This window comes from Equus quagga, chromosome 7 (genome assembly GCF_021613505.1).
Source record: "Equus quagga isolate Etosha38 chromosome 7, UCLA_HA_Equagga_1.0, whole genome shotgun sequence".
NCBI classification, from domain to species: Eukaryota; Metazoa; Chordata; class Mammalia; order Perissodactyla; family Equidae; genus Equus; species Equus quagga.
The window spans coordinates 125879123-125898779 of NC_060273.1; the positions used below are offsets into that span (position 1 = coordinate 125879123).

At 41.3% G+C, this 19657-nt stretch overlaps 1 protein-coding gene across 3 annotated transcripts in view; it reads right to left on the minus strand.

The window, feature by feature from the left end:
- ATG10 (autophagy related 10) overlaps positions 1-6872 on the minus strand; it is a 208429-nt gene extending 201557 nt beyond the window's left edge. The window contains exons 1-2 of one of the 3 annotated variants that reach the window (XM_046667323.1): positions 6653-6872; positions 1168-1457 (exon numbers count right to left, since the gene is read on the minus strand). The gene's annotated coding sequence lies outside the window, so the exon portion shown is untranslated. Of the gene's footprint in view, positions 1-1167; positions 1458-6279; positions 6630-6652 lie in introns of those variants that run through there. The other 2 variants (XM_046667324.1, XM_046667322.1) reach the window with 2 other exon arrangements.
- Positions 6873-19657: the final 12785 nt, after the last annotated feature.

A 19657-nucleotide genomic window follows, 5' to 3' on the forward strand; every position in this document is an offset into this window, starting at 1 on the left:
GTATAAGTTGTTAATACATCTGTTTTGCTTGAGTCTCACTCTAGCTGAACAGTTGTTTGATTTTTTTTAAGCTCATTCAGAACCTTTTTTTAACTGCTTCAGCAGAGGCTAAAGATTGGAAAGAGAATAATTTTTTCTCCACCCAGTGAAAGCAGTCTTTCTAAACTACAGGTTAGCCCTCAGACTAGACAGTGCAAAGAAGCTTATTCTGCTGCTATTAAATACATCTTCTCAGAAAAGCAGCCCCAGTGAATTCTAATGCTGTGCATAATCATTGCTCAAATGATCCTTTTTAATTAAAAACAATTTTTTTTCACTACCACTCTCCACATTTTTTATGCGATTTTTAATCTAATATGTGGGGAGCTGATTCTTTTTTTTTTCCCTTGGTCAGAGATATTTCTTCTGATGAATCCATAAATCAATGTGTATCAGAGGCGTAATGAGACTAAAACACTTTAAGAAATAGAACTAAATTTCCCCAGAACTTAAGATCATTTACAAAAATGTGATTATCACAGAATATGCCATGCACATGTTTAAACATTAAAGACCATTTTTAACCAATAAAAGTAGGCAACTTCCTTTGTATTTGTCTCGCCCTGCAACAATTCCACGTTATCAAAACTTTAGATTTAGACACTTTCCTAAAAAAGCATGCAATTACTAGTTAGTGAGGTAAACTCAACCCATTACCTGTATGACAATTTGGCTTGAATTCATCTAGATTAGTTTAATCACTTACCTATCAGGGTCCTCAGGCAGTGGTCCTCAAATTTTAGAGAGCAAAGAAGCACAGGGCACAAATTTAAATGTGGAATCCTAGGCCCAGGCCACAAAGACTACCTGATTTTGAAGGTCCCAAAATAAGCACGTCTAATTAGCATCAGAGATTCATTTCAGGAGGAATCATGCCAGAAAATTGAGACAAGCGGTGGATCATTTTAACGGGGCTAGTAAAAGGCCTGGATTTCAAGGCATTTAGCAGCCTGGGCGGGGCACTGCCAGCACGCCCAGGTAATCCAACCAATGGCACCGGGAAGCAGCAAAAGAGAGGAAGGTGATTTGGTCTTGACAGCCGCTGACCAGCAGGCTCAGCGCTCCCTCCATGCCTTCAGTTTGAAACATGTGTCTCAAACCAAAGTTTATACGGATACAACATCATACCTGGACTGGAATTGAGGATCTTTATTGGTAGCTGATGCTTGCTTGCTATGACCTCTGCAGCAGGACGTCCAATTAGGAAAAAAGTGAGAAGGTATCTCACTCTGCCTCATTCTATATTTCCTTCAGAAATAAAGTGCCTGAGGTGCACCCTCCACTACTGGCTTCCAATGCCCATTGGCAATTCTCTTTCAAGGCAATTCTCTCCCAAAAATACAATGTTCAAGGCCAGAAGCGGAAGGCGAAGCCAAGTGGAGCACTGCATATTGCGATGTGAAGTCACCAGTGGGTAGCTGTGGGAACAAGGCAAGCTCTCAGAAGAGGACCGTCTCACCATGACCTCTTCCCCACTAAAAACTCAAAAAACCATGAACTATTTTGAATCACATAAAAATAGTCCCCTTGTTATAGACACAGGACCAAAAGATTAAACAATAGGAAAGGAAGACTTTCCTGAGTACAGAAAGATCCATCCTTTATAAATGTGGTTTCATCTATCAACCTGTTCTCCAACATAACATGGACAGCAAGAGTCCTCCAGCATCTGAGCGTAGTGAGGTGGATGCAGGGAGTCTGCTCGCTCTGGCAAGAGTGAGCAACACCATCCTTATATAAGTGCCTCTTCTGTCAAGGTAAGAAAACCAAAAAGTTCAGTAACAGTACGGGGCCAAGATGAAGCTCTTGCACGGTAAGAAAGACGAGCTCCACCATAAAGATGCAGAGGAAACGCTTGCTTCTAGAGTGGGCACACACTGGGAATCAGGAGAAAAACTCAGAAATTATCTACTTTACATTCCCAATTGAAGAAGAAGAAGGAAAAAGAAGAACGCAGCCTCTAAAAGCAAGAGATGAGGGAGAAAACAACAGGTAAGATTAAAAAGAAAAACACTGGAAGGAAATTCAAATGTAATAACAGCAGAGACTTAAATTCTATCTGAGAGACAAGAGAAGTATAGAAGCTGGAAAAAATCTAATTAGTATTTTAGCATATACACGTGAGTGGATTTCCAAACAGAAGAAAAAGCACTAAGGTGAAAACAATGCATATCAATTGACAGGACATGAACACAGAGCCAACCTTCAAATAACTGGCATTTCTGAACTGAAAGCATAAGCAAACATACAACTGAAAAACTGTTCCTAAGCTGAACAAAAAAGATTAAAAATATTTATTCCTAGAAATTGAGAGGATTCATTATGTTTCTGAGAAAACTGTTGGAAAGGAACCTATACCTACAGGTAACCTAGCAGAATATCTTAAAGAATAAAAAGACAAAGAAAAAAGATGCAGGCAGAAAAGCCAGTTCACCCAAAAGGAACAAAAATCAGGCTGGTCTCAGCCACCTGCTCCATGGCAAGGAACGCCAGAAGACAAGAGAGCAACGTCTAAACATCTGGGGACTTCCGACTTACAGTTTTGTATCTCAGCACCTATAACAGAGTTAGGCACACTGTAGATATTAAGTAAAAGCTGTAAGGAATAGAAGAAACATTCAAACTTTTAAATAAATTTACTGTACATAGCTCTACCTCTACACTGTATCTTTCAACTCAAGTTTCAAGCCTATTCACCAATTGGATCTTTTCCCATTCAAACAACAGATTTATATGACATCTTTCTGATACCAGTGTTTTACTTTTATAAGATTATCATTTTTTTACATAAAACAAGCATGTAAGAGAAATTGTTCCACGACTGGTGATAATTTGAACTGATGCACCAGCTCAAACTCTCTTGCTGCCTTTGAATAGAGGGACTAGGAGAACTCTCATCAGCACATGCGCATCAGGCCAGAACCACGACCTTGGCCAAAGATACTCAACAAACAACAAGGTACAAAAAGATCAACACTGTATCAGAAGCTACAGACTCAGTGCTAGTCTGAATATAGATGATAGAGCAATGTGTTTTTAAAATATACTACCAAGTGTAGTTATTTTTTGGAAAAAAAATCCGTGCTTGGGGGCTGGCCTGGTGGCACAGCCGTTAAGTGCACACGTTCCGCTTTGGCGGCCCAGGGTTCGCCAGTTCAGATCCCGGGTGCGGACATGGCACCACTTGTCAAGCCATGCTGTGGCAGGCGTCCCACATATAAAGTAGAGGAAGATGGGCACGGATGTTAGCTCAGGGCCAGTCTTCCTCAGCAAAAAGAGGAGGATTGGCAATGAATGTTAGCTCAGGGCTAATCTTCCTCAAAAAAATAAATAAATAAAAATTCTGGAAAAAATCTGTGGTTTGACATTTTTGTAACAGAAGAGACATTCCCTTTAAATTTTTCTTCTCGCAAAGACTTCATTAAAGACTACACTAGATTAATGTTGCCTTCTTAGTTTCACAAGCTTTTCATGCATTCACTTGCACTCACAATATCGTAACACTTGCTGTGTGTGTTGTCATAGGAAGGAGTATCAAAATTTTCCTGGGAAAATCAGAGAAGACTCAAAAAAAAGGGAGTCTGGAAGACATGAATTCAGTTCTTAAAGAACTGAATTTTGACGTTTGAATAAGGACCTAGCAGGAGGAGACAGAGGCATGCCAAAAAAGATGGAAGAGCTCCTGCAAGACAGGGCCTAAAAAGAGTGTGTTAAGTTTGAAAAAAAAAAAATAGGTGTAGGAGATAGTCCCATAAAAATGTCAGTTGAACTCCCTTCGAGAAACCCTGGGAAGTAGGTTAGGGTTTAACAAAGTCCAGAGAACTTAACCCTAAGGTTTCTTAGTGTATATTTGAAATCTTCAATCACAACCTGCATTTCACTCATGAAATATTTACTTCCCAGGAGGCTGTGTTTTTCCTGAGCAAGTGGTATGTTTCTTTCTTTAACCAACATGAAGCTCAGAACTTAATCTGTAGCCCACCTTTAACAAATGTACAACTTTTCATGGTATATATTTCAATATAACACACTCCATCTTTCTATTCAAGCTTCATATTTTCATGATCCTGATTTATATTTATTTTGTACATTATTATAGTATATATAGTTTATAAGCTACCTCAAATACTTTTAGAAGAAAATAGCGTACAGTAAAACAGAAAACAGAAAGAATAGAAAACTAGATAATAAGATAGGAAGAAAAAATATTACTCTGAACCTACAGAATCATCCTGGGAGAACTTTAAGAGATTTTTTAAAAAGAGTAAACAATATGATTTTTGTCCTCAACAGTTTGTAATTGAATTTACAAGAAAAGATTCAAACTAAAAAGAACATTAGAGAACAAAAGATAGTAAAATGGCAACCCTATGAGATTATTAACTACGATTTTCTTCATTTTGAGATGAGGAAATTGGGACAGAGAGGCTAAGTAATTTGTCCAAGGTAACACAGCTGTTAAATGTGGCAACTGGACCTAAGGTAGTCTGGAACCGCAGCCTGTGCCCTAGAGGAGTCACATTTCAGATAATCCTTGAATTATAAAAGGATACTGAAAGGTAGAGACACGATACAAGAAAGGATGAGGGAGGGGGAGCAGTGAACCTAGGAAGAGGTTGAAATGAGGCAGAGTTGACAGGTAAGGAGCCTGACTGGAGAGTACAGATTAAGGAATACAGGAAAATGGGGTGGGGGAGGCAGTTTATAAATAATCTCATAAGTCTAAAGAGGTCCCATTTAAACAATGCGCAATAGGAAACCACTGTGGGTTCCTGAGCTCAGAAGAGAGAACGTTTTCTCCAAAAGCTATTACACGACAGTTACACGAAATAACTCCCATTTCAAAGCTAAACTTCTATTCGTAAGTATTCTTCCTGGGTCCTGTAAACCTACGAGACCAAGCACATCAAGGCCTGGGGTGCCGGGTACATCGGAGGAGCCTCTGCTTCTGCAGAGTTCTCAATTCTCCCCAATCTGGAAGGTTTAACGCAGGGTTTCTTCTCCTTCCCCTAATTCCCAACCGTTTTATACCCAGCCTGCTTGGCCCCTGAAGACGTTTGTTTTCAACAGGTAATCACCAATCTCTAAAGCCCTTTGTTGCTGATATGGTTCCCTCATTTTGTTTATAATTCAAACACTGCCTCGAGGGTCCCAAACACATCCCTAGGCTTCAAAGACCTTAATAATCAAATCGAGCCCAGTCTTAAGCAATCTTCGCATATAAACCTTACCCTACTTGCTTTCCCTATGGAGCTGCGTATCTTTCTCAGAAATTTATAAACATTAGCAACTGCTATCAAATCATAATTTGTCACAAAACATTATGCCCAACTTGACTGCCTCATCATGTAGCAAAATCTCAGTGAACTTTCTCCCAAATAAAGGGGAAGGGAAGAGCGGACGGGAGAAGCAGGGGGGAGGGGACACAATCTCGTAACATTCTATATCCACAGGAATCCAGTTTAAGACGAGAACAAGTGGAAACTGTTTCTACTAGTTTCCTCAATTACAGTATCAATAACAATTTTTAAACCTTGTGACTGCAAGACTTTACTTTGAATTTCTCAATGCTCAACATTTATTTTTTTTGGTCAAGTTTCCATTTCGTAAACGTCTCGTCTTGTCCATATTTGACCCTTCAGAAGCAACAAGGAAGGATTTTACTTTGGGTCCCGAAATGTAGTTGGAGTACTACACAGGGCCTGTTTTCCAATCCTGAAAAGTACAAACTTAAGCTTTTGCCATTAAGGAGTGAAGGCCATCGTCGAATTGTAATTTTTTTAAAAAAAGTTATAAACATGATTCATACAAAGGAAATGAGCCTGTGGCAAACATTTATTGCACTCATAATGAAGGGGCAAGTTGAATGGTAAAAATTATAAAAATTTTGGAAATAGGACAATAAAACCACAACCTTCAGGAGTATTTTTTTCTCCTAGTCAGAAATAATTTGCATCTCTATTAGACAAAAAAACGTAACCGCAGGGCCTGGGCCCTAACCAATACTATATCAAGGCGAAGCACAGTCCCCTAGACAACTAATGCATCCTCAGGTGGGCCTGTTAGAAAAGCCTCTATTTTCACTTGGAAAGACAGGAGCTAAGCTTTTCCGAGATGTTTCTAACTTTTACCATCATAAAAGTATGTTTCTATACATCAGATAACTATTCCTTATTCTACCCACCCTCCCATTCAAGACTTTAGATCCTATGAGAAGATAGGTTATCTGGGAGAAAATACCGTTGGCTGTAAATACTAGGTTATTCCTCCTGACACCTAATGAACCTGCAGCCCCTGCCATGGGAGTGGGCCACTGCAGTCGCCCGTAACTTAACACCTTTGTTTCCAGGCTCCGCGGACAAAGCCTCGCCACCCCGCGCAGGCTTTAACCTCGGGGCCCTAACGATTGCGGGAGGCCGAGTCTGTGCGGGCCGAGAGCGCGGGCCCCGCTGCCACCCGCAGGCCCGGGCCTGTCCTTCCCGGGCGGGGCCCCGCTGCCCGGCCTTTCGCTCCAGTGGGCCGTCCCCCTCCCCTCCCTCTGCAGGCGCGGGGCGACAGCGGCGCTGGAAGCGGCGCGGGAGGCGGCGGCCGGCCGAGGCTGGGGGATACTCACCCGGCTCCGCGCGGCCCTCACCCCGCCGCCCAGCCCAGCGGGGGCGGGGCGACGGGGCGGGGGAGGGGAGCCGGGGAGCCGGGCCCACCGCTCTGCGAGCTTCCAGCCAGCCAGCCGCCCCGGGCCGGACAACGAGGGGCCCCGAGAGCCAGGGGACGGCGGAGGAGGAGCGGAGGCGGCTAGCGGCGAGACAACCAGGAGACGGGCCCAGGCCCTCCCTCATCGAAGCAGCTGCCGCCTCAGCAGCCAGCGACCGAGGCCGAGCATGCGCACCGCGCCTCCCGCGCACCGGGGCGCCAGACTGGCGCGGGCGGCTGACGTCCAGGCCGCGTGCGCAGGCCCGGGGGCGTGACCTCCCTGCCGCCAGTGACGGCGGCCGCCGAGGCCCCGCCCCTGCCTCTCACCCCGGAACCCGACGGCGCCTGTACTCTCTGCCCACCACCTAGGCGGCCATTGATGGGGGCGCGGGGTTGGCCGAAACTTGGGGAAGGGGTGCCAGCGGCTTCAAGGGTCTCTACACGCTCTCCTCCAACAAACAGCCAAATATCTGGAAAAGAAAAGGATGACCCGTGGGGGAAGGGCGGGGCAAGGACAGGGCTGACCTACGCAGTGCTGCTAGCATTTCTAAGAGGCTGGAGAACCAGGCCCCAGGCCTACGCACGCTGCGCAGCTACTGTAACCACCTCAGCAATTAAGCACAAGCGCGACTGCCCTCCTTTAAACTTAAGGACCGAGGGAGAAGTTAAGACTTGGAGAATAAATGGTACCGTCTGTGGCAAGTCTCAGAAAAGCAAAATAAAACGTAATATATATATATATGGCAGGAGAATTCAATTACGGGGAATCGGCGGAAGGAAGAAAAGACCAGAGAAAGATGTAGGAGTCGCAGGGGTGATGGAACCGAAATACTGAAAGTGCAACAGCGCACATGAGGGAAAACTAGTATCTGCTCCTTTTAACGCACGGAATTATATTTGTGTGAAAAGAAAAGAGTAAACACAGGCAGAGAAGTGAAGGGAAGACCCACCTTCAAACCTACGAGGCATGGTTTTCATCTGTAGGACAGTCGTGTAAGACGGCACCACTGGAGAAAGCTAGGTGACGGGTACGGGGGCTCCACGTGCTATTTTTGCAATTTCCTGTAGGTCTATAATTATTTAAGAAAATAAAAATTTTCTTAAAAAGGGACAGGACACTGATCGGTGTTGACCAGGGGAAGGGGGTGACTAAAAGGGGGCCGGAGAGAATTTGGGGGAGGGGGAGGGTAATGGAATGTTCTTATGTCAATTGTGTTAGTGATTATACCACTGTTTTCTTTGCCAAAACTGGAAAAGGATAGATTTTACTGCATATAAAGTAGTTTAAAACTCCATTTAAAAAAAAGATACTGCTAGTAAAGAATTTCCAAACCTGTTTGAGCAACTATGGATATAAATTAATTGGATAGCTGCCAATTAAAATTATACATTTGATTTTTTTGAAAGTACAGGGCAGTGAGTTCTGAGTGAGAACTTTAGTGGACGGGTGTCTTCTTCAACTTCAAACAGTTACCTTAAAAACCTAAAGCTTTCACATACAAAAATAAGAATGCATTGCTTTACATTGTATTCACTAATTTAGAAACAGTTTTCATGCATCAACACCACCGTGTTAACAAAAACATTTTTTTTGTATTTGAGATGATTTTAAGTTTCGTAATTACCTGCCAAAACTAAAGAAACAAAAAGAAGTAAATCAGGTAACTTCCTCTCATCATCTCTCTCATGGCAAGGAATAGTACTGTCGTGGTTGTGTGTTTACCTACAACACGATAGCGTGCTTTATGGTGGAGTCTGTATCGTTGCCCACCCAGCCTCTAGCAGAATTCCTCATTAATAATAAGTATTTGTTACATAAAAGAATGAATCACATAAAGAGAGGAAAGAAGCTAAAATTTATTGAGCACCTACCTTAAGCCAGAAGCTTTTACATAGTTTAACTAATCTCATGATAACAGCATGAGATACCCATTTTACAGATACAAAAACCGAGACTAAGAGTAATGCTCTACTAATCATTAAACCCCTTTCATTCTTTATTTTTAAAGATTGGCCCTGAGCTAACATCTGTTGCAAATCTTCTTTTTTTCTTCTTCTCCCCAAACCTCCCCCAATACATAGTTGTATATTCTAGTTGTGAGTCCTTCTGGTTGTGCTATGTGGGACGCAGCCTCAACATGGCCTGATGAGTGGTGCCATGTCCACGCCCAAGATGGGAACCAGCGAAACCCTGGGCCGCCAAAGCAGAGCTTGCAAACTCAAACACTCAGCCATGGGGAAGCCCCTCATCCTTTATTTTACTGGACTTTTCTGTTTCATTTGGACATGTTGGTCACTTCTAAAAAGTCTTGCTTCTCTTAGCTTCCGTAAACCTGCAGTCCCCTGATTCTCTTTCCTTTCCAGCTCCCTCACCATTCTTTTTCTCACTCACAGGCTTCTGTTTGTCCATTACACTTTAAATGTTCATGTTTCCCACGGGGCCTCATAGAAGTTGAGCCTTCTGGCATTTTGTTTGTTGAGATACTGTAAAATGAAGAGAAAAAAAAAAGAGCCCAAAATAGGGTTATACAAACTGTATTACACTGAGTGTTTTCCTTTAACCAATGAACACTCTTATTACCAAAAATTAGAATGCAGTATAATTGTGTCACAAGATAATTGCAGGATTTATTTTATGTTCTTAATTCACAATATCCTTTAGGTAGTATGGTCGAGCAATGGGACACAAGTTTACCATTGCATGGTAAATGTCTTATTTTCTCAGTCTTGTCAGTATGTATCACTTGGACATATTCTTTCTGCACAGACCCCATAGGCCACAGGAAGATACAAGGAAGGTAGGAATGCAGTCTCTCGTTAGGTAGCCCAGGGCTCAGTCAAACCTGGACAGAGTGGGATTGTTGTCTTACTAAAACGAAGAAGGAGAGAATGGATACTGGCGGACAATAGCTATCACGGCTGAAGCCTGTAGTAGGCAGATCTCTTCCACCACCTTCCAGGAGGCCCTCAGGAAAAGATAAATTATGTACAAGGGAGAGTTGGGGAGGTAATCTGCTTGGATGGCAGAGATAAAAAAAAATCTTATCTTGAAGCTGTGTGTACATAGCACTTACCTAAAAGAATGAGAGAAAAAACTATAGTTGGCAAAACTAGAGAGACAGTAAAAAGATCAGTGGTTGCCAGAGTTTGAGGGAAGGAGGCAAAGAGAGGAGGGATGAATGTGTGGAGCATAGGGCACATTTAGGGCAGAGAAACTATCATGTGTGAAACTTTAATGGTGGATATATGACTATGCATTTGTCAAAACCCATAAACTGTACGACACAAAAAGTGAACTCCAATGTTAACTATGGACTTTAGTTAACAACAGTCTCTCAATATTGATTCATCACTTATAACATATGTACCACACTAATTCAAGATGTTAATAAAAAGGGAAACTGTGATTGGGTATGTGAGAATTCTCTGCTCAATTTTCTGCAAACAGAAAATTTTGTTGTTTTTTTGGGGGGGGAAGATTAGCCCTGAGCTAACTACTGCCAGTCCTCCTCATTTTTTGCTGAAGAAGACTGGCCCTGAGCTAACATCCGTGCCCATCTTCCTCTATTTTATCTGTGGGATGCCTACCACAGCATGGTGTGCCAAGCGGTGCCATGTCCACACCCAGGATCTGAACCAGCAAACCCCGGGCCACTGAGAAGTGGAACGTGTGAACTTAACCGCTGCACCACGGGGCTAGCCCCTGCAAACAGAAAAATTTTTTAAGAAATAAAGTCTATTAATTTGAATCCAACTTGAACTGTCTGAATAAAGGTTGGAATATTTTAGTGAATTTTGATATTTACTCTTTTTTCTAATATTCTTGGACATGTTTATCTTTCGAGCATTCAAGGACATTTGGGAACTAAACCTCATCTTTTCAACTTGTCAGGGGAATTCATTGTTCTGAAAAGATCACTCTGGCAGTGCAAGGATGCTTGGTTTTCTCCACTGGAACTGGTTGGGAGGGCCCTATGTTCTTTTATTTTGCGGGGTATAGAAAAAGCTATGCACGTGGATAGCATATCCTTCTGGGTTATCAGATTCTAACCTTGTTCACGGTCTTTGAGCTATTTTTCTGTTCTTTATAAGTTGTGAGTAATTGATAGATATGTAACTTCTGTCCTGTCTGGTAGTGATTTTAATTGACTCCCCCATCCTACCCATGGAAAAATCAGTTCTGTCCCATTTTGCCCAGTTCCTTCATATCATATGAGAAAAATGAATTCTTTAACATGTTTTCATTTTTGTATCTATATGAAAGTCATGATTTTATCTTTCTCTGAAAATTATATTTTAATAGAGGTCTGGCAATTTGGACCCAGGAACCCCAGAGGAATAAATTCTCACTGTGGCCTTTCAGTCTCAAGTCTCACACAACTGTCAAGGACCTCTGAAGGGAAAGGCAGTCCAGGGTCTTTGGAGGCATAAGAGGATGGTTGTCCAGGCAAACCAAAATCTTGACCCAGACGGGATGAGGCCCAAGAAAAAGTAAATGAGAAACTAAATCAATAGCAAACTATCTGTGATAAAAGAATGTGTAACACCTTTGGACTATATGAAAGAAAGGAGTCCAAAAGGATATCTGCAGCATCCTATACCCAGAACCCATTGATTTGGAAAGCAATGGGGAGAGAATAGAGAAGAAGTAACAGAATCTCATAAACTCTTCAACATTTTTGGTTCAAACACCTTTTGCCTTCTAGGCCCCAGGGTAAATTCCTTGGAACTATGTCGCAAGACGTCCTCCCCTGCTAGCCTGTCCACTTACCATCTAGTGAAGAGAACACCAGGAGGGTCATGAGACAAGATCAACATAGATACCCAGGGTCTGCTGTTAGGACAGGACATCCAGCGAACCCTGGGCCGCCAAAGCGGAGCACACAAACTTAACCACTTGGCCATGGGGCTTGCCCCAGTATGTTACTTTTTATAATAAAAATAAAGAATACTATCTTCAATTTAAAAATAATTAAAATCGATGTCTGTGATTTTAGATGGGAGCATATTATTTATAATCTTAACTTTACTGAATATGTATTTGACACAAAGAAAAGAATGTTATCTGGGCATAAATTATATCCTATTGTTCTGTTAAGAGAAAAACAATGGAGGTAAAGAGGTCAACTTCAAAGGGACAAAAGCCCAAATGTGATAGCCAGCAAAGGATCATAATGGGATATTTCAAATGTGCAATTTCCTACCTTCTGCAACCCACAGTTGGCCATAGAGAATGTCCTTGCATGGTTCAGTCTTCCTCAAATTAAGGGGCTGATGGTATAAACACGTAGGCATAGATAGTAGAAGGATGTGAAGAAACATCCTTATTCTATATATACTCAAGGCATGTTAGAAGGCATATATGGAACATGAATAATGACAGGAAGAAAGAGGACACCACGGAAGCTGTCCAGCTCCATTGTAATTACATGTTGTTAGAATGCTAAATGTGGAGTGAGGCAGGCCACAATTGAGTAGTGTTGTTACATTTTTGATGTAATATTTGACTACTTCGTATTATAATACTTTTAATTACCTTGTTATTTGGTGTGTGTGATAAAAAGGAGATGCAGCTGATTGCCATATAGACTTGTCTCTGATATTGGCTCATAATACACACAACACACACCCTACCTGTAATAGTCAGATGTTCAGTCTGGTCAGTGGGGAAATGCTGAGATCTCACTTGGTTGATGGGTCATGACGGCCTCATGAAGATGGTCTGTAAGGTGATGTAACAGCCAATGGGTGAAGTACAGCACTTGAAAGGACCAATAAAGAATTACAATGCCTTCCTAGATGCTTATGAATTCCACTAGTCTCAGTAAAGCTGTTAACTGGAGGTTACTGGTTTGTGTGATGCTTAGCCTAGAGATTCCACCAATCTGAAGCTGCCACACCAGGGTGTAGACAGCTGTATAGTCCTAGAGGACATCTGCCTGGCATAAGAGCAACAACACAAATGATGTGAAAACACTCCACGTGTGAGCTGTACCCTTGTCACATCACTGTATCCTTTCAATAAATGCCTTTGCTAAGAAGGATGTGAATTATCTCATTTCTTCAGCTTTCAGAAATCTAACTAAAACAATCTGGTTTGTCATATCCAAAAGGCGATATCCAGTAGACAGTTTGGTGTCTAAGTTCAGAGCTCATGGAAGAGGTCAGGCTGAAAATATATACAGTGGAGTATCTCCTATACTTACTCAACTTACATTAACTCTACTATATGTGCTTGGCAAAAAAACAAAACCATATTTTTCTTATAACATGGCCCCTAAATGCAAGCCAACAACTTCATCTGGTGTTTAACTCAAGTAACAACCTTCTGTTCCAATAGCAGGGGAAAACTGGCTGTGTAGGATTTCTTGATTGATGGTATATATATTCAGAATCATATATACAGTATTTTAGAGGAGTTTTTCAAAGGCAATTTTTACTCTACTCTATTTTTGCCTTTCACACTGACTTTAGATCTTAACCCCCTGGTAAAAAGTCACTTCCCTGTATCTGAGTGTCATTAATATACAGGTGATAGTTACAGCTATGGTCACAGAAGACATTATTCAAAGGAGGGTATATAGAGTCATAAAAGAAGAGATATGAGGGTGGAATCTTAGAGAACATGAATATTTTAAGAGCAAGTGTAAGAGCCCACAAGCGTTCTAAGAGAATTAGGAGGGGGACAGGAAAGACTAGTATAATAAAAAACCAACAAGAGAGTTTCCAGAGAGTGGCTAACAGTATCAAAAATAAAGCAAAGCAATCAAGGAAGATAAATACTGAAAAGTGACCATTGGATGTGGAAATTAAGAAGACACTGATGACTTAGCAAAAGCAGTCTTGAAGTCATGGTGGTGGTCTAAGTTGGTTTCTGATGGGTTACAAAGTGGATGGGTCTTTTAAAATAAATAAATAAAAACAACAGAAAAGAGAAGTGGCAAGGAAGTGGAGCTTTTCTCTCAGGCTTTTCTATGAAGAGAAGGAAAAGACAGGGTGGCAGATAGCTGAGAGTCAGATACAAGAGAGGGTACTTTGTGCGGCATTTCACTTTTTAAGTGTGTGTGGCTTGATCCAGTCTGCAAACCAAGCACAAGAGCTAAAAGGACAGAGGAAATAATTGAGGCAACACAGCCCCTATGGAGAAAGGAGGGGGTTGAGTCCCAAGCACTAATTTACAGTAAGTGGAAGGAGGGCAAAGGAAAAAGATATACTGACAGGAGTAGAAACAGATGCCTTGTATTGGGGAGGGAAGAAGTACTGTGGAAGAGGAGTTGAGGAAAGTTCATTTCTGATAGCTTCTACTTTCTCTGTGAACTGGGAAGTTAGCAGAGCCATTTTCTGAAAGTGAGGAGAGGGACTTAAAAAAACAAGCAAAAGTTTGTAATAGTCTTAAAAGGAAATAAGAGAAGCTGAGAAAGAGTGTATAGGATTTTAGGGTATAGCTAAGACTGGATTCCTATATTTGTGGAGGTATAATTCTTACCTTTTGTGTGATTGTTTTTTTCAGTACCACTCATCCTGCTTGGGTGAAGAAGTATAAAATGTAGATAAGTGGATGAGCCCAGAATTGCAGGCTTGCAACTGAAGAGCATTGAAAGGGTAGGTATATTAAGATTGCTGGTAGATGGGTAAGAGAAGTGAGGTCCATGGGGTCTGGACTAGACAGTAAGGAAGTGATGCTAAGAGGGGACCAATAGAGTTGGAAAAATGAGAGGAATCAAGGGACTGACATCATGGAGTCAGTAAGAGAGTAAGCTTGTAAAAGTAGGAGAGGACTGGCAGAATAGGAGGGTATGTTTGGAGAGGAAGAGATTGATGTGTGAAATTCCAGATCTCTCAGTTAGTTCCAATGAGGACAAGGCCCAAGATGTCAATTGAAGGTGGGTTGCTGAAGTAGAGTAGAAGTAAGGCCATAACCATTGAATAGACCACAGAACCATGAGACTACAGTAGTTGGTGGGTCATTCACAAAGGCCTTGAAATCTCTGCATGAGTTGGATTAGAGAGAACGACAGTGAGCCTGGTCCCCAAAATCTAGATGAATGTGGAGGATTAAGACAAAGATGGTGATAGGGAAGGTTGGAAATGGTACAGATGGGTTGATAGAGAACCAACTCAAGAGAAATTTTGCTTGATGGCGAAGCCAAAAGATCTGGAATTGGCACCTTAGAGTAGGACAATGCTAGCAGTATTTCTAGGCTGTGAGGAAAGGAGTCCGGCTAAATTCAAGGGGGGACCTCAAGGAGACCTGTGTTTCAAATAGGTGGATGTATTAGCCAGGGTTTTCTAGAGAAACAGAACCAAAGGATAGATACAGATATGTAGAAAGAGATTCATTGTGAGGGTTGATTCACAGGATTATGGAGGCTGAGAAGTCCCAGGATCTACTATCTGCAAGCTGGAGGCTCAGAAAGTCCGACTCAAGTATTTCAGGTCCAAATCTGAAGCCTGGAACCAGGGGAGCCAATGGTATAAGTCCCAGTCTAAGTCCAAAGGCCCGAAAACTGGGGAGCTGATGGCCAAGGAGAAGATGAATGTCCCAGCTCCAGCGGAGAACAAATTTGCCCTTCCTCTACCTTTTTGTTCTCTTCAGGCCCTCAAGGGATTGGATGGTGCCCACCCACATTGGTGAGGGCGATCGTCTTTATTCAGTCTATGGATTCAAATGCTAATCTCTTCCAGAAACACCTTTACAGACACACCCAGAAATAATGGTTTATCAGCTATCTGGGCATCTTCTTAGCCCAGTCAAGCTGACACATAAAATTAACCGTAACAGTAGGTCTACATGTAGTGTCTCTCTCTGTGGAAAATGGAAACTGTTAAGCCTGTTAACATTCATCCATTCTTGTCACAAACTTATCAAGCATCTAGAATATGCCAGGCACTGTGCTGGGTGCTGGAAATACGATGAACATGACAGCACTGCCCCTACCTCAGTGGAGTTTGGAGTCTTTAGTCAGCAAGACCCCAGACAAATAAGCAGAAAAATCTTCAGCCTGAGCATTTTATGAGGATGTGCAGATCTGGTTGTTGGAGGAAGGTTAAAGGCTAAATCAACCAAAGCTTTCCCACGAAGAAAGATATGTACACAATCTGGAAGGCACTGATATTGATAATGTTGATAAGCCTTCCTACATCTTTGAAAAAGTCACTGTTAGAGCTGTCTACTAAAGAGCAAACACTAGTTTACTGTATCTTTAGGGGTTATTTACATTACAAGGCATAGAATCAATTGATATGGAAATCAGTTAAGAATGCTTTAATAGCAAAACAACCACAGAACTGTACAATGTTATTCTAAAACATAATACCTAAGAACCACGTGAAAGTTAAATTTAAATGTTATATGCATGCAAGATGGAAAATTTCCTAGATGCTTTTGGAAACACTATTATAGATTGCTATTCTGAGTACCAAATGATAAGAGCAGTGAAAATAACTACAAATAAATTATAGGGAGATAATATGTGACTTATATGTAAATTACATGTAACAGCGTTATTCCTCTGACGCTTGGCAAGCTTTACCCAGCAACAGTATTTTCAATTACAATCAGTAAATCTCAGAGAGAAACATTCAGCCTTTTTAGATCCACTTTGAAAAACTTTTCTTAAATTACCAAATTTATAAATACTATCAATATACTAATAATTTTCTATAAAATATTATTGAGAAGATAAAATGTAAACTAATGGTCAAATAATCAGAGATAAAACTTTTCATAAATAAATGTAATAAAATGATAAGATAGAAAATTAAAACAAAAAAAATCGTCAAAACCTTTAAAAATAGATTATAGTGCTGTGGAAAAGGGCAGAGAATAAAAAGGAAGAAGAAAGAAAATGAAGCAACAAAAACTTCCCATATTCCTAGAGTAGAAAAATGTTCAAGCCTCAGATCCCTTTAGCCAGCAGATCCCTGCAGCCTTCTCAGCACATCCTCACAACCTGAGGCTTGAGCATAAGCTTATAGGGCTGAGGAAAGCCTTTGGGAGCCTTGCCACCTCGGGTTTCACTACGGATAAGGCTCAGCGAACAAATCCCAGGCTGAAACACACGCTGACCTTCCCTTAGGAGAAGGGATTTGGCTTAGGATGGGTTTAGGGATTTCAATCCTGTGTTTGCTTCCCCGACCATCACGTGATTGACCCAGAGGCCCCCTACTCTTGTGCTGCACTGTGAATGTTTCATTGGTATCACTTGTCTTATAGAACATGCACATTTCAGAAAATGTTCACTGATAGTTCATAAAAATAAATGTTCTATTTTCTTATATCAAAGAAAATCAGGGATATGGTCCCAAAGAAAACATACTTGGGCAAGGTGTGAAAAATGGTAGCCAGTTGGTCATTCCACAACTACTTATTCAGTTAGCAAAAAGCACTTTGAGCAAAGCAGTATAGAGATGAGGTTTTTGGTCACAAGCAATAGAAACTGACTGGCTAATTTTAGCAGGAAAGGAATTTATTGGCAGACTATCAAATAGCTCATAGAATCAACAGGAAGACTGAAGAACCAGGCTAAAAAAACAGGCAAGAACCAAGAGCAATCAGACAGCAGCAACCACAAGGAGGTCACATCTAAGCTGGGTTAGGAGACTTCCACTGACCCTGCCACAGGCAAAAATACTGCCAGACACCATCCTGGAGCCACTAGCCCCTGGGAACATCTTTTAACTATCCTTACCCATTTAGATGATTCACTTTAGATTCAAATTCCCCAGTCTGATTGACCAAACCCAGATTTCACGCTCCTGCCCTTACTGCTGGGGTTGGGAAGAGGGGCTATCTGGTTAATGGGGCTTTTGGAGAGGGAGTTAGGACCCTAATGCACATCAAGACTCACACATCAAGGCTCACACAATATCATCAAGAATTTCCCTCAAACAGGAAGAGAGTTTGGATGTTCAATGGGCAAAGAAATTATAAACGTCCACTTCAGTCCACAACTTTGACCTTCCAACATATACTCTTTTCCCCATACTTCCCCAAAGAGACGCTATGGCCATCACTTCTGCAACTTGTCAGTCTGCCATATTTTTTAAGGGAGGTAGGGAAGACACAACAGATAATATTCTCTCCTGTCAACTTTAGAAATTAATTCTTTCTCCATAAAGACAACTGCTAATGACCCTGATTTTGAGGTAATATTAGGGTACATCTTCTACATAAGCATCAATATTGGGAGGGAGGGAATTATAATGAGCTCATGTTCCTAGCAGGAAAAGATAAATTTAAAAAGCACATTTGTTTTCAAGGTGATAAAGAATATAATAGTGATGCATAGTGGAAAGGAGAACCTAAATCATGCAATAGAAAGAATACCAAAGGGTACTGGTGCTAGCACTGTGTTAGAATTGCAAAGACAAAGAAGCTAGAGCCCAGGCCGTCCAAGAGGTTAGACTATAGCACAGTGACAGACATCTGAATAGACCATTGGAATGTAGTGTGAGCAGTACTGTAATAGAAATACATACAGAGTTCAATGGAAGCACTTAGGAAGGACCCTATTCTCAAATGTTGGGGGCAGGGTGGTGGGTGGAAGAAAAGACTCACTAGAGGATTTGAGGGCATGACAACCTGGGCTGTCTTCTGAAGGATGAGTGGGAGTAGGCTCCTATCTTGCGAGCATATTTTATAATCAAGAACAATAAATCACTTAGACAGCAGTTGTGTGGCAGTTTTATTGAGAACTGTTCCAATAGTGCCCTTTATTTCAGCTATCATAACACTCATCGTGCTGTGTTGTAATCACCTGTGCTCTTGTCTATCTCTCCACCAGCCTTTAAGCTCTGTGGTGATAGGGACCACATCAGTCCTGGTCATCGTTATATTCTTGGCATCTAGCACAGCACCCCCCACAAGGGGATAAATAAATGTTCCCTAACGGAAAAAACAACATCAAAACATTTTACACATGGACATGGAAATAACCGCTGGAGAAATAATCTTGAAAATTAGTTAAAATACCGTTAAACTTTAGAGGCAGCTTGTATATAGTTTACTTTTAGTCAGTACTTATGATGGTAAAGTCATAAAACTAGGGTTGTATCTTTGATCTGCTGTAAAAGATCCAAAGATTCAACTACTGCTTACTAAATAGAAATGCAAAAGAGATTAAGAGTAATGGTGTTCATATCTTTTTTACATAAAAAAAGAAGAGTTAATTTCCAAACTCTTTCCTTTGTGATTAGGGTAAATGACAGGCCTCCTTTAAAAAAAACAGATTTTTAAAGGGAAGTAGTACTACATGCTGTAACATAATAGGAAGGAGAAGATATTACAAGGGAATCCTTGTTTGAGCTGGAGAGGCAGTAAACTTCAGCTTGAGGTAATAATGCTTTATGGTGCACGGAAGCTTACAGTCACATGGAAAACACCATCGCACTCTGTAAGAAACACTGGTGTTGGCAATAAATTAAATCCTTAATAGATGATACCAATGGTTCTTAAACATTAGGGTGCATCAGAACCACCCGGATTGTTAAAACACAGATTTCTGGGCTCCACTCCAAGAATTTCTGATTCAGTGAATCTGGGGTGAGGCCAAGAATTTGTACCTTGTAAGTCCCCAGTATCCTAATGCTGCCTTTGGGGTTACACATTGAGAATCACTGGACCACAGCAATCCCAGACCTTTCCCAGAGCTGTAGCCATTTCACTTACTATTATATCCCTCCACTCTACATTCAAGTTTAAACATCTCTCCTCATCTTAGAAAATTCTAGGTTTTGTTTTATAAACTTTTCTATTTGGGAATCTCTTTGAAATGTTTAAGTACAAATAGTTATGGACCATTGCAATAAACATACATTTTTATTGCATTCCCCTAATAATAGGATGGGGAGGTGAAACGTCAGAAATATTAGAGTATAGCGGTATTAGTCAGGGATAGCCAGAGAAACAGAACCGATAGGATAGATA